Source organism: Dasypus novemcinctus, chromosome 16 (genome assembly GCF_030445035.2).
Source record: "Dasypus novemcinctus isolate mDasNov1 chromosome 16, mDasNov1.1.hap2, whole genome shotgun sequence".
NCBI lineage: Eukaryota > Metazoa > Chordata > Mammalia > Cingulata > Dasypodidae > Dasypus > Dasypus novemcinctus.
In genome coordinates, this window is record NC_080688.1 from 80,007,565 (window position 1) to 80,019,350 (window position 11,786).

An 11,786-nucleotide genomic window follows, 5' to 3' on the forward strand; every position below is an offset into this window, starting at 1 on the left:
TGTCAGACTGATGATGAGAAAACACCAGGAAATTGAGGGAAAATTCTGCAAAATGCCTGACCATTATTCTTTAAAAGTCTCAAGGTTATAAAAGACAAGGAAGACTCACAGATTGGAGGAGACTGAGGAGACATGATGATCAAATGCAATGTGGGATCCTGGCTTGGATTCTGGAACAGAAAAAGGACACTAGTGGAAAAAATGATGAAATCCGAATAAAATTTGTAATTTAGTTAGTATTGTACCAATGTTAATTTCTGAGTTTTGGTAAATGTCTCCCATGGTTATGGAAGATGTTAACAGTAAAGGAAGCTGGGTGAAGAATATAGTGGAATTCTCTGCAACTATTAGGTAAATCTAACATTATTTTAAAATATTTTTTTTTCTCTAAATTCCTGGTCTCTGGGAGCTTGCAATGTAGTGGAGCAGAAACTTTTTACCTTTTTCCTTCAAATCTAGATCTCTAGGCCCACCTGCCAGGGTAAAAAGTTAAATATCAAATGTTACAGGTGTAATCATTTATGAAGTGCTTTCACTGTATTCTCTTAGGTAATTTGTGAGGTAGATTGTATGTACCTATACATACAAAACAAAAGAAGCTAAGCCCCTGGTAGAGAGACTGGTAGAAGTTTCCCAGTCCACAGGGCTCTTCAGGGGCAGAGCTGGAGTTTGCACCCAGGTCCCCTGACTCTCGGTCCAGTTGTAGAAGGCAGACTGTGCCAAGTGCCACCATCTGGGCAGCGAGCCCCGTGGGGCCACAGAAGAGAGGACGCCCTCCTCTGATCACGTGGCTAGGAATTTCTTAGGGAAGGTGCCGTTTACATCAAATCTTAAAATCTTAAACTGATTTTGACAGCGACCAGGCCATTTCAGGCAGCAGGAAAAGCGTGGAAACAGGCATGGAATCGTGGAATACGGGCTGTCTTGGAGGAATGGGAGCGTAGGCAGCAGGGGGAGCTTGGAGGAGAGGGGAGGGGCAGGAGACGGAGCTATAAAAGCACCCGTAGACAGTGCCAGCTTCGCAAGGCTTTGATTGATAAGGAGTTTGGACTTTAACCCATTGGCAGGAAGGATTTGTTGAGGGTTTTTTCCTTCACCTCTTTCTTCCCTCCTTCCTTTTTGGTAGAGGAATGATTTGGTTGGATGATGGCTTTATGAAGATGAACCTGACAGTCATTTGTAGAACGGAGGGGAGGTGTGTTGAGACAACACAGGGGGTGCAGGGCCAAAGAATATATTCTCCGTGCCTGGAGCATGGTCCCTAATTCCTTGCCTCTTGGATTTTGATGAAAACATCCTCTCTCCTTCAATTGTTTTCACCAGTTTAACCTGTTAAAATCATACTTGCTCTTCAAGTGCCAGTCCCAATGTCACTTCCTGGACCTTCCAAATCCTCTCTGAACTCTTAATGCACTTTGGACCTTGTACTGCCCTGAGCAAAAGCATGCCCAGTGCCTGTTACAGTGCCTGGCGCAGAGAAGATTCTCAAAACTCAAGAACCTCAGCGCAGAGTGTTCCACCTTTCTAGCCTCTAAAATCCTCAAGTGCTAAAACGTCATCTTATTAATTTTTGTCACCCTTCTGTCCCCAACCCTGGCATATACACAAAGAGTATCTGCTTAAACGTCAAGGCGTGTTGGACAAAAATGAAGTCTGCATGCTTCTGATCAAGGGATTGGGAGATGGGAGAAGCCCAGTCAGCCTTCACCAGGGTCTCACATCCAGCCCATCCCACTTGCATCATTTTTATAGGAAATGCATGATATTTAGGGGCTCATAGCATGCCCTGCCCAGCCACTCATGTTACCCAGTAGTCAGGTGTCTCCTTGTCCAGTCACCAGTTCCTTCCCTGACCCCAGAGCATAACTAAGGAAGGCAAAGCACTGACAGGGCTGATCATGTGAAGGAAGTGACTCAGAGGGAGTTCTCCGTGGGAAACCTGTTGGGCCTCCTCAGGCAGCATACTAGCCTCGTGTGCACTGCTACCTGCAGGCCCAGCCCTTTCTCGCTGATTCTATTGTTTTACTCACAAGAAGCCACGGAGTGCTCATGTCCTGATACATAGGTTTGGGAACCACCTTTCCTTGTCAGTTAACCACGTGCTGGAGCGTGTGGGCTTTAAACCACCCATGCATCATTTGTTGGTTACATAAGGGCAAACGTGATGTGAAAAATTAGTACAGAAGAAAATGGGGCCTCCTTCAAGAAGTTTGCAGTCTAATACCATCAGCTACTACAGTAGCTTTATAATACATTTCAGTTTCTTGCAGGACCTCCTGACTCATTCAAAGCAGAATGGAGAGCTAGTTAAGAGCTTAGGCTCTGACATTAGAATGCTTGGTTCAAGCCTTAGCTCAGCATTTATCAGACAATTAATTTCTCTAAGCTGCCATTTCTGCATCTATAAAACAGTGACCATAATACTACCTATCTTTGGGGCTGTTGGCAGAATTAAATGAGACTAACATGTAACAGAAGTGTGCTTAGAACATGGTTAACACTCAAGAAATATTAGCTATCAATACCTTTCCTGATTGTTAAGGTTTTCCCACATTACTCTTTCCATATGAACTGTGGTACCACTTTGTCAAGTTCCAAGTAAAAAACCTATTTATTGGGAAGCGGACATGGCTCAACTGAAAGAGCATCTACTTACCATATGGAGGGTCCAGGGTTCCATCCCCAGGGCCTCCTGACCCATGTGGTGAGCTGGCCCATGTGCAGTGCTGCCGCACACAAGGAGTGCCGTGCCATGCAGGGGCACCCCCGTGTAGGGGAGCCCTATGCGCAAGGAGTGTGTCCCACAAGGAGAGCCACCCTGCGTGAAAAAAGTGCAACCTGCCCAGGAGTGGCACTGCATACACACAGCTGATGCAGCAAGATGATGCAACAAAAAAAGAGACAGTTTCTCAGTGCCATCTGATAATACAGGCAGACGCAGAAGAACACACAGAGAATGGACACAGAGAGCAGACGAGGGGGGCAGGAACGGGGAGAGAAATAAAATAAATCTTTAAAAAATATATTTATTTTATAAGTGAATTGATAGATTAATTTAGGGAGAATGGATATCTTTACAGAATTGAACTACTCTCAGGTTATATCTTTATTTATTTTAAAAAGATTTATTTATTTATTTCCCTTCCCCGCCGCCCCCCTCCCCCGGCCCCAGTTGTCTGCTCTCTGTATCCATTCGCTGTGTGTTCTTCTGTGTCCGCTTGTATTCTTGTCAGTGGCACCCTGAATTTGTGTTTCTTTTTTGTTGTGTCATCTTGCTGCATCAACTCTGTGTGAGTGCAGCGCCACTCCTGGGCAGGCTGCCGTTTTTTCGTGCCGGGCAGCTCTCCTTACAGGGCGCACTCCTTGCGCAAGGGGCTCCCCTACGCGGGGGATACCCCTGCGTGGCACGGCACTCCTTGCGCGCATCAGCACTGCACATGGCCCAGCTCCACGTGGGTCAAGGAGGCCCGAAGTTTGAACCGCAGACCTCCCATGTGGTAGACGGATGCCCTAACCACTGGGCCAAGTCTGCCGTCATGTAATATTCTATAAATAATAATTTTGAATGTGGTTATAGTAATTTTCTATTGCTATATAACAAATCACACAGACTCAGCAGTTGAAAATAACATACGTCTGTTTTCTCTGTTGCTGTGGCCAGGAGTTCAGCATGGCTTAACTGGGTTCTCTGCTCAGGATCCCACAAGACTGAAATCAAAGTGTCAGGTGGGCTGCATTCTCATCTGCAGTCTCGACTAAGGGACTAAGGAAGGTAATGCTTCCAAGTTCCCTCAGTGTATTGGCAGAATTCATGACAGCTTTCTGCTTCAAAGCAGAAATAAACATGCTCTGTTGTTTCAAGTCGCTAACTTCAGAGAAGGCTCAGAGCCTCCTTTAAAGGGCTTGGCTGATTGGGTCAGACCCACCAAGGGTAATATCCTTTTAAAATGTACTCCCAGTAAACTGATTAAAGACCTTAATTGCAGCTGCAAAGTCCCTTCATTGTTACCATTTTCTATTGGTTTAAGGCAAGTCATGGGTTGTCCTTGCACTCAAGGGAAGGGAATCATACAAGGGCATGAACCATTGGGGACCTTTGGGTGGGACTGCTACAGTAATATTTTGGAACACATCTCTATAAAGAAGAGAGGGGAAACTAATATACTCCTCTTAACATAAGAGAAGTATGTAGTATTTAACATTCTAAATTCCATGTCCACAAGCAAGAATAAAATTTTTCTTGGTACTATATATCTGGGACCAAAACAATGACTGCATTCATTAAGATAAAAATAGATGATATAATAATGGAGTGACTAAAAGCATGCTTATAAAGACAGGCATCATGATAAAGCACTGCCTGGGGACACTGTATCCAGGAGAAGCATTTGGTTTTAGAAAGAGGAACCACTTCTCTGGACCTTCAAAATATGATGACCAAGACGCAATTTGGCAGCAAAATTTGTACACAGAGAGTCCTGGAGTCCACCAAGAACTAGCTTTCCACAGCGAGACTAATTCCAGGTGTCTGTGGAACAAAATTCCTCAAGATGACTGTCACTAAGCCCATGCAGACATCTCTGGTGAGGGTGCTGAGTGGATTTCAATGGATTTAATCCAAAATCCACCTCCTTTTGCTTCCTATGGATGAGTTTTGGGAGGATTTAGGAGAACTTAGGTTCAACCTCAGGATGACCCCAACAGTCTGAGCACAGTCTCCCGAATAGCAGCAGTGCATAGTATCTGGTTACCTGTCTAGATTAAAAAGGATCTTGTAATCTAAGTGAACATTTTCCCAAGAATTATAGTCCAAATTCAGGTGTTCACTGACCTATTTGGTTGCTCAATCAAATTAACTTGACAACAAGATTACGCAGAAATAAAATGAATACATCATAAGAGTAGCAGTTATGTGTTGTACTAGAGGCTCAAATACGGAGTCTGTTTAGTAGAGGCTTTTTTCCTGAAAATAGCATAATGCTCTCTTTGCTTTGATGCTCATTGGAGGCAACATCAAGCAAATCCTTTAAGAGACCTTAAACTTTGATTTGGGGTCTTCCTTTTCAAAGAGAATGGACTTATTATATTATTTCTCGATACCACATTCATTTTTAAAAAGATATAGCTGTGTCAGAAAAAATATATATAATTTGGCTGTGGTTTTGTGTAGAGCACACAGAAAAGCCTCATGCTTTCATTACTAGCTAAACATTTGGAAAATAACCCTTTGCAGATTTCTGAGTAACAGGTGAGAGGAATACTCAGGTAGAAAGGGGTGTGGGGCAGGACTGGGGCTCCCTGTCAATCTGGTTGAAATGTTATGATTGAAAATCAGCTGGCAACTTTCTTCCTTTTGACTTATCGGGTTCCCTGTTTAGTATTTAAACACAGATTTCTATGGTGTGATGAAAAAAAAAGCACAATTTCCAAACTTAAAAAATGTTTTATTAGGGAAGCAGATTTGGCTCAATGGATAGAGTGTCTGCCTACCCCATGGGAAGTTCAGGGTTCAAACCCAGGGCCTCCTGACCCATGTGATGAGCTGGCCCACACGCAGTGCTGATGGGCGTAAGGAGTGCTGTGCCACGCAGGGGTGTCCCCCACATAGGGGAGCCCCACGTGCAAGGAGTGCACCCTGTAAGGAGAGTTGCCCCACGCGAAAAAAGCAGAGCCTGCCCAGGTGTGGCACTGCACATGCAGAGAGCTGATGCAGCAAGATGATGCAACAAAAAGAGACACAGATTTCAGGTGCCACTGACAAGGATACAAGCAGACACAGAACATAGAGCAAAGGGACACAGAGAGCAGACAGCAGCGGTGGGGGTGGGGGGCCGGGAACAGGAGAGGAAAAAAAAAAGTTTTATTAGAAAGTGCTATTTTGATGCACCATAAGGTCAATATTTTGATATTTAATGCTCCCTGTTACTGCTCTATTTGTAATTGTATTGAACTTTGGAATCAAAACACGGTATGGAATTCTTATTTATATGTGTAAATAGAAACACTGGAGCTCTAAGAAGAGACAATAGAATTGCTTGAATCAATAATACTTTTCAATCACTATATCAAGTGGTACGAATTGAGTCTCTATTATGTAGGTTGCACTAAATTTGATGTTTAAATGAATCCACAAGAAAAGTCGAACATGGTCCCTTTCTGAGAACTTTTGATATATTTGGAAAATAGTGCGGGTACAAACAGAGAATGATGGGAAAGATAGTGCTGCCGCTGTGGAAAACATTTTAGCTGTTCCTCAAAAAGTTAAACACAGAATTATCATGTAACCAGCAATTCTACTCCTGGGTATATACCCCAACGAATTGAAAACAGGGACTCAAACTAACACTTGTACACCAGTGTTCACAGCAGCAATGTTTACAGTAGCCTAAAGGTAGAAACAACCTGTGTGCCCATCAACTGATGAATGGATGTACAAAATGTGGTCCATCCATGCAGTGGAATATTATTAGCCATAAAAAGGAAGGAAGGGGGGTAGTGTATGAGAATTCCCTATATATTTGATGTAACAAATATGTCATCTAAAACTTCTTTAAAAATAGAAAAATATTTTTAAAAACTGAGGGAAAAAGAAAACAAGGAATGATGTTCTGATCCCTGCTACAACATGGTAGATGAACCTTGAAAGCATTATGCTAAGTGGAATAAGCCAAGCAGGAAGGGCACGTATTGTATGATTCCACTTATATGAGGGCTCTAGAATAAGCAAATTCATATAGAGGCAGGAAAGTAGATGATTAGAGGTTACGAGGCGCTGGGGAGAGGGTAATAGGGAGCTGCTGCTTCACAGATACTGAGTTTCTGTTTGAGAATGGTTGTGTTGTGGAAATGGTTCTTGGGATGGTTACACAACTTTTTGAATATAGTTAATGTCACTGCATTGTACCCTTAAAAATAATTAAACAGTAAATTTTAAATTTTGTGCGTGTGTATATTTAAATTAGGTAACATACTTATCAAATACATTTGCCATTCTAACCATTTGCAAGTGTGCAATTCAGTGGGACTAACTATATTTAAAATGCTGGGCCAACCTCACCAACATCTACTATGAAAACCCATTCATCACCCAAAACAGAAACTCAGTATCCAAGTTACATATATTTTACCACAGTAAAAAAAGAAAAAAATCCAACCAAACATGGCCCAATATCCTTAAGATAGGCATTACTTAAAAATTAATAATTGAAAAGTATTACCAACTTCCTTGTCCTACTTCCCAGATGTGAATGGAATACTCAACCGGGATTATGTCTGCCTGTAATTATTTATGCTGGTGAAGAGAAAAACATTTTTCCTTCATAAAAAAATCATGATTTATGATTTCATTAAAAAAAAGAATGATAGCGACAATATGTTGTATGAGTTAAAATAAGTGGTGAGGAAAGATGGCTGCAGTGTTCATAGAAAAGTTTGGGCCAGAACTGTGCCTTAAGATGAAACTCTAGATACAATGATGGAATTTACTTTTGTTTATATAAAGACACTCGGCTAATGAGGAGAGTTTTCCCGTCTTATTAGTTAAATTATAATTAACAAAATGGAAGTCTTGAAAGCTCAAATGTTTATTTGTAATCTTGGCCAAATTCAATCTTGGAAGGGTAAGGATTGGTTAAAAACCACAGTCGATCCAATTATTTAATTTCACCGGTATTAAAACTCAATGTTGCCAAGTTGATCTCATTACCAAATTATACCCTCAGGTCATCCTGGGAAAATAGGCTATTCTATGCCAACAAACAACTCACAAGGGTGATTCCTGGCCAATGATATTTTTGAAGTTGCAAAATGGCTCGGAAAATTCCATCTTCTTTCTGCTAGCAAGTCTTGGGAGAGTTCTGTAGCTTATCTATTTGAGCACAACCAAGCACTGGACCAAACAGCATCATGTAAAACCCCTCAGATACATGTGAATGACAACTAGTAGCAGTCTGGAAAACAATTTTGTAATAGAGGCAACTTGGACCTATAAAAATCCTACAAGAATGCGGGGGATTCTAGTATTAATCCCAAGTGCCTTCTACCCACTGTTAGGATCAGGTATTCACAGGTTAAAATATTATAGGACCAGGTGCCATGGCAGGAAAATGATAAGGAAGTGAAAAGACTGAAATGTTCAGCTTTCACTATTCATGTTGAAGAGCTTATTTTTCAATGGTGGGATTTTGTAGAAGTAAAAGGTTCAAGTTCCCTTCTAAAAGAGAAAGTAAACTACCCCTTTCAAGGCAAGGAATACCTAAAAACAAAGTATTTTTATTATGCCAGGGATAAATGAGAAACTCCAGAACCGGATAAGAGCCCCTAAGGGGTAGATTTAGGACAAGGGAAATATACACCTTGGAGGGAGATGGAGACATGAACTTATTTAGCAGTTGGCTCTCTTCAAAGACCCTGGAATGTAAACTATCAAGTAATCGATCCAAGTGAACAATATGTCAATCAACAAATCTAAATTGAGTTGACTATTAGGTGAAAGGCTCCTCACTCTTCAAGCTTCTTCTACATTCCCCTAATGAAAAAGACAGCATTGTGCATTGATCGCCTGACAAATGGATATTACAACACAATGTATTTTAGAAGAGCCAGTGGAGAGATTGTGTTCTCAACGTGCTGTCACTGCACATTGTCCTGTGGACTCCTAGAGTCCTGGGTTTTAATCATGACTCTTCCATCAAAAGCTACCTGGCTTTTCTTCTGTGCAAAGCGAGGGCTTGGATGGGGGTGATTTAATCTATACTTGGCTGTGCCACTTTCGGGGAAATATTGGGGAAATGACAGCTTCTTTTGTCCTCAGTTTGTATGTGAAGAGGAAGGACTAGATCATCTCCTTAAACCAATCCATTGGAGCATAATTATTTTACTTGAAATGATCGTGGACCCTTAGAGTTTCATCTTAGCTTCCATGCCAGACTGTCGAGGCACTGTGATACAACAGAAAACTTTTGAGATTTTGGAGCGATATCCAACACAAGTACTTAACTGCTCTGAAACTTAGTTGTCTTATCTTTCAAGGTAACTAATAAGTCCTACTTTACAAGGTTGCTGCAAAGAGGAGAAATAATGGCCTGGTCCATTCCTGATATTCAGGACATGGTCGTGTTTTTTATGTTCCCCTCCATGAAGGATCTGATACCAAGCCGGAGCATAATTCCTGGGGGAAAATAAAATAGACTTTACATCGAGCTACAGTTTCTAGGGCATCACCATGGCAGGCACAGCATAATGCTCTTTTGTAAGGCAGGCAGGTATGAACTTTTAGGAAAACGCACTAATGGACTGTGGCATTGGGTTTACAAAGGTACTGGATGCTGCCCGTGTAAACGTCTCTTCCTCAGCCCTACTTGGACACTCAATTCCCGGGGCTTCCGCAGGTAGTTAGGCCAGCCCCAGCCGGCCCCAGGTTACCTTGAACGGCTAGAATGCTGTTTGAAGGCAGCATCTTCTCAGCTTGGCATTTTCCACAAACTTCTTCCTTTTAGCCTCCTCTTTCCCCCCCCTTTCCCTGGCAGGTGGCACCCGATCGCGCTGGTCTTCGCATTTGGCCACTTCGGCCACCATAGGCTGCTTTCTCCTTCCTTCAAGCAAACATGGCCGCAGGCGGGGTCCTGCCACCTCAGCCGCCGCCCTTCATCCAGTCTGAGCACCACAGAGTGCAAAATTATAAACCCTTTACCCTTTTACACAGTAGCGCTGGACTCTGGAATCGGTTTGGGATGAACCAAGTTATTCCAGCGTTGAGCACCCGTCATCCCTCACTGTCCTTGAACCTGGGCTTCTGCTGGCGGCCACGAGGCGGCATTCCTTCGTGCCTCCACGGTTTCCCGGCTTCTCCGCGTAGGGGGCGCCCCCTGCCCTCGCGGAGCTTACAGTGGGGTTCAAGCCTGGGGCGGTGTGTGGGGGCGCCGAGCCTCGGCGGGGGCGGGGAAGGGTCCTGGCGGGCGGCCAGGTGGCTTGGGCGACGCTTCTCAGAGAAGTTTTGGGAAAGACCCTGGTTTGCAGTCAGTTTATAAACTCACCTCCGCCGCGGACGTTCTTTTTCGCCTAGGAAGAGGAGCGGGTGTCGTGCATCGGATGTGAACTTGGCTAGACCACGAACTGGCTTCCCTCAACCCAAATAAGGACAGTTAATGTCAATAGCATAGGTGTAGCCGAGCACCAAGCTGTGGCCCGTGGTTACTGGGGGGAGCAGGTCCTCGGTCAACGCGAGGCCCCACCTTTCCTTCCACTCCACATCAACGCATCTACAGAAGTGGTCCTGGCTCATTTTGGTCTCTTTAGTTTATTAATTTTACGTAAGAATTTATTCACATGTTAATTTACATTTCCATGTGAATACCTCTAACTGTATCAGAGCTGTAGATGTCTTAATCCTTTGTTATGTCTGAAATATTTCTGGGATGGATTAAAATAATTTTTAAAAACAAGTTTAAAGGAATCTCATCAAATGCATAGTGCATAAAGCAGAAGGTTGTGTCTGGGGTTTCCGGTTGCCCAGCTTCCAAACCACCTGTGTCAGTTTCCTATAACAAATGACCACAAACCGCATCCCTCACAACAACAGAAATTTATTCTCTCACAGTTCTGGAAGCAAGAAGTCTGAAATCAAAGTGTACAAAGGGCAGGTTCCTTCAGGAGGCTTTGAGGGACGACTGATGAATGGCTGGCTCCTAACTTCTGGTGTTTTCTGGCACTCCTTTTTGCTCCTTGGCTTGTACACACATCACTCCAATCTCTGCTTCCGTCTTCAGACACCTCCTTTTCTGTGTGTTTCTCTGTGTGTCCTCTTCTCTTCCTATAAGCACTGGATGTAGGGCCCACCCTAATCCAGTACCACCTCATCTCACCTTGGCTAACAATCCCATCTATGCAAGGACCCTTTTTCCAAATAAGGTCAGTTCCAAGGGACCCAAAAATTGCCCGGAGTCGTGGAGGGAGCCAGGGGCCTGCTTCTTTGCGAGGAAACTGGGGTAAAGGGTGGAAGGGCAGTCTCCCTGGTGGGCGGAGCAAAGCATTGCAACCCCAGTTCTGCTTTGGGTGCTCTTGTTTGGGCTTTTGAATCCTGAGCCAGCGGCCCAAAGATTTAGGGGCTGTGAGGTTGGACTTCAGAGCCTGCGGTAAGGAGGATGGCCGAGCAGCGGGTCCAGTCCGTCGCTGTGGCCAGAGGCACGCGAAGTGGGTGGTGAGTGGGGGGCTTCTGGCCAGACTGCTGCTCAGCCTCCTTCAGTTCCCATTTGGTTCTTGATTCTCTGGCCTTCCTCTATCAGTTCTATGATCATCCAAATATTCTTGCAATTGATTTCTTCTCCTTTACGTAAGTTAGACAAAGTCAGTTTTTCTTGTTTGCAAGCTAGAACTCTGAGTTCTAAATTTTTAAATCCAAACATTACTAGAAGTAATTTTAAAATCCAAACATTACTAGAAGCGGCCAAGCAGAAGCAGAACCTGGGGGTAATTAGCTTCAGAAGAGTTACTGCCATTAACAGCATTAATTATGGCAAGACATTAAATATTGACTACCAAGTCATCCTTTTGTTGTAAATATTTTATACAAATGACAATGGATTAAGCTCTTTTATAAACAATGACATCAGGAAACTTTGGAGTTTTATTCTTTAGTGTCTAGAGGTCTGAAGGGGGAATTCAAATTCTTTTTAAAATTGTAATTCAAAGGCTGTTAGAAAAAAAACTTTAGAAAAAGATGAGTTCAAATATTATTGTTCCTTTTCATCATAGTTTGGCTGTTGGAACAGTTTCCCAGTATCATGTCC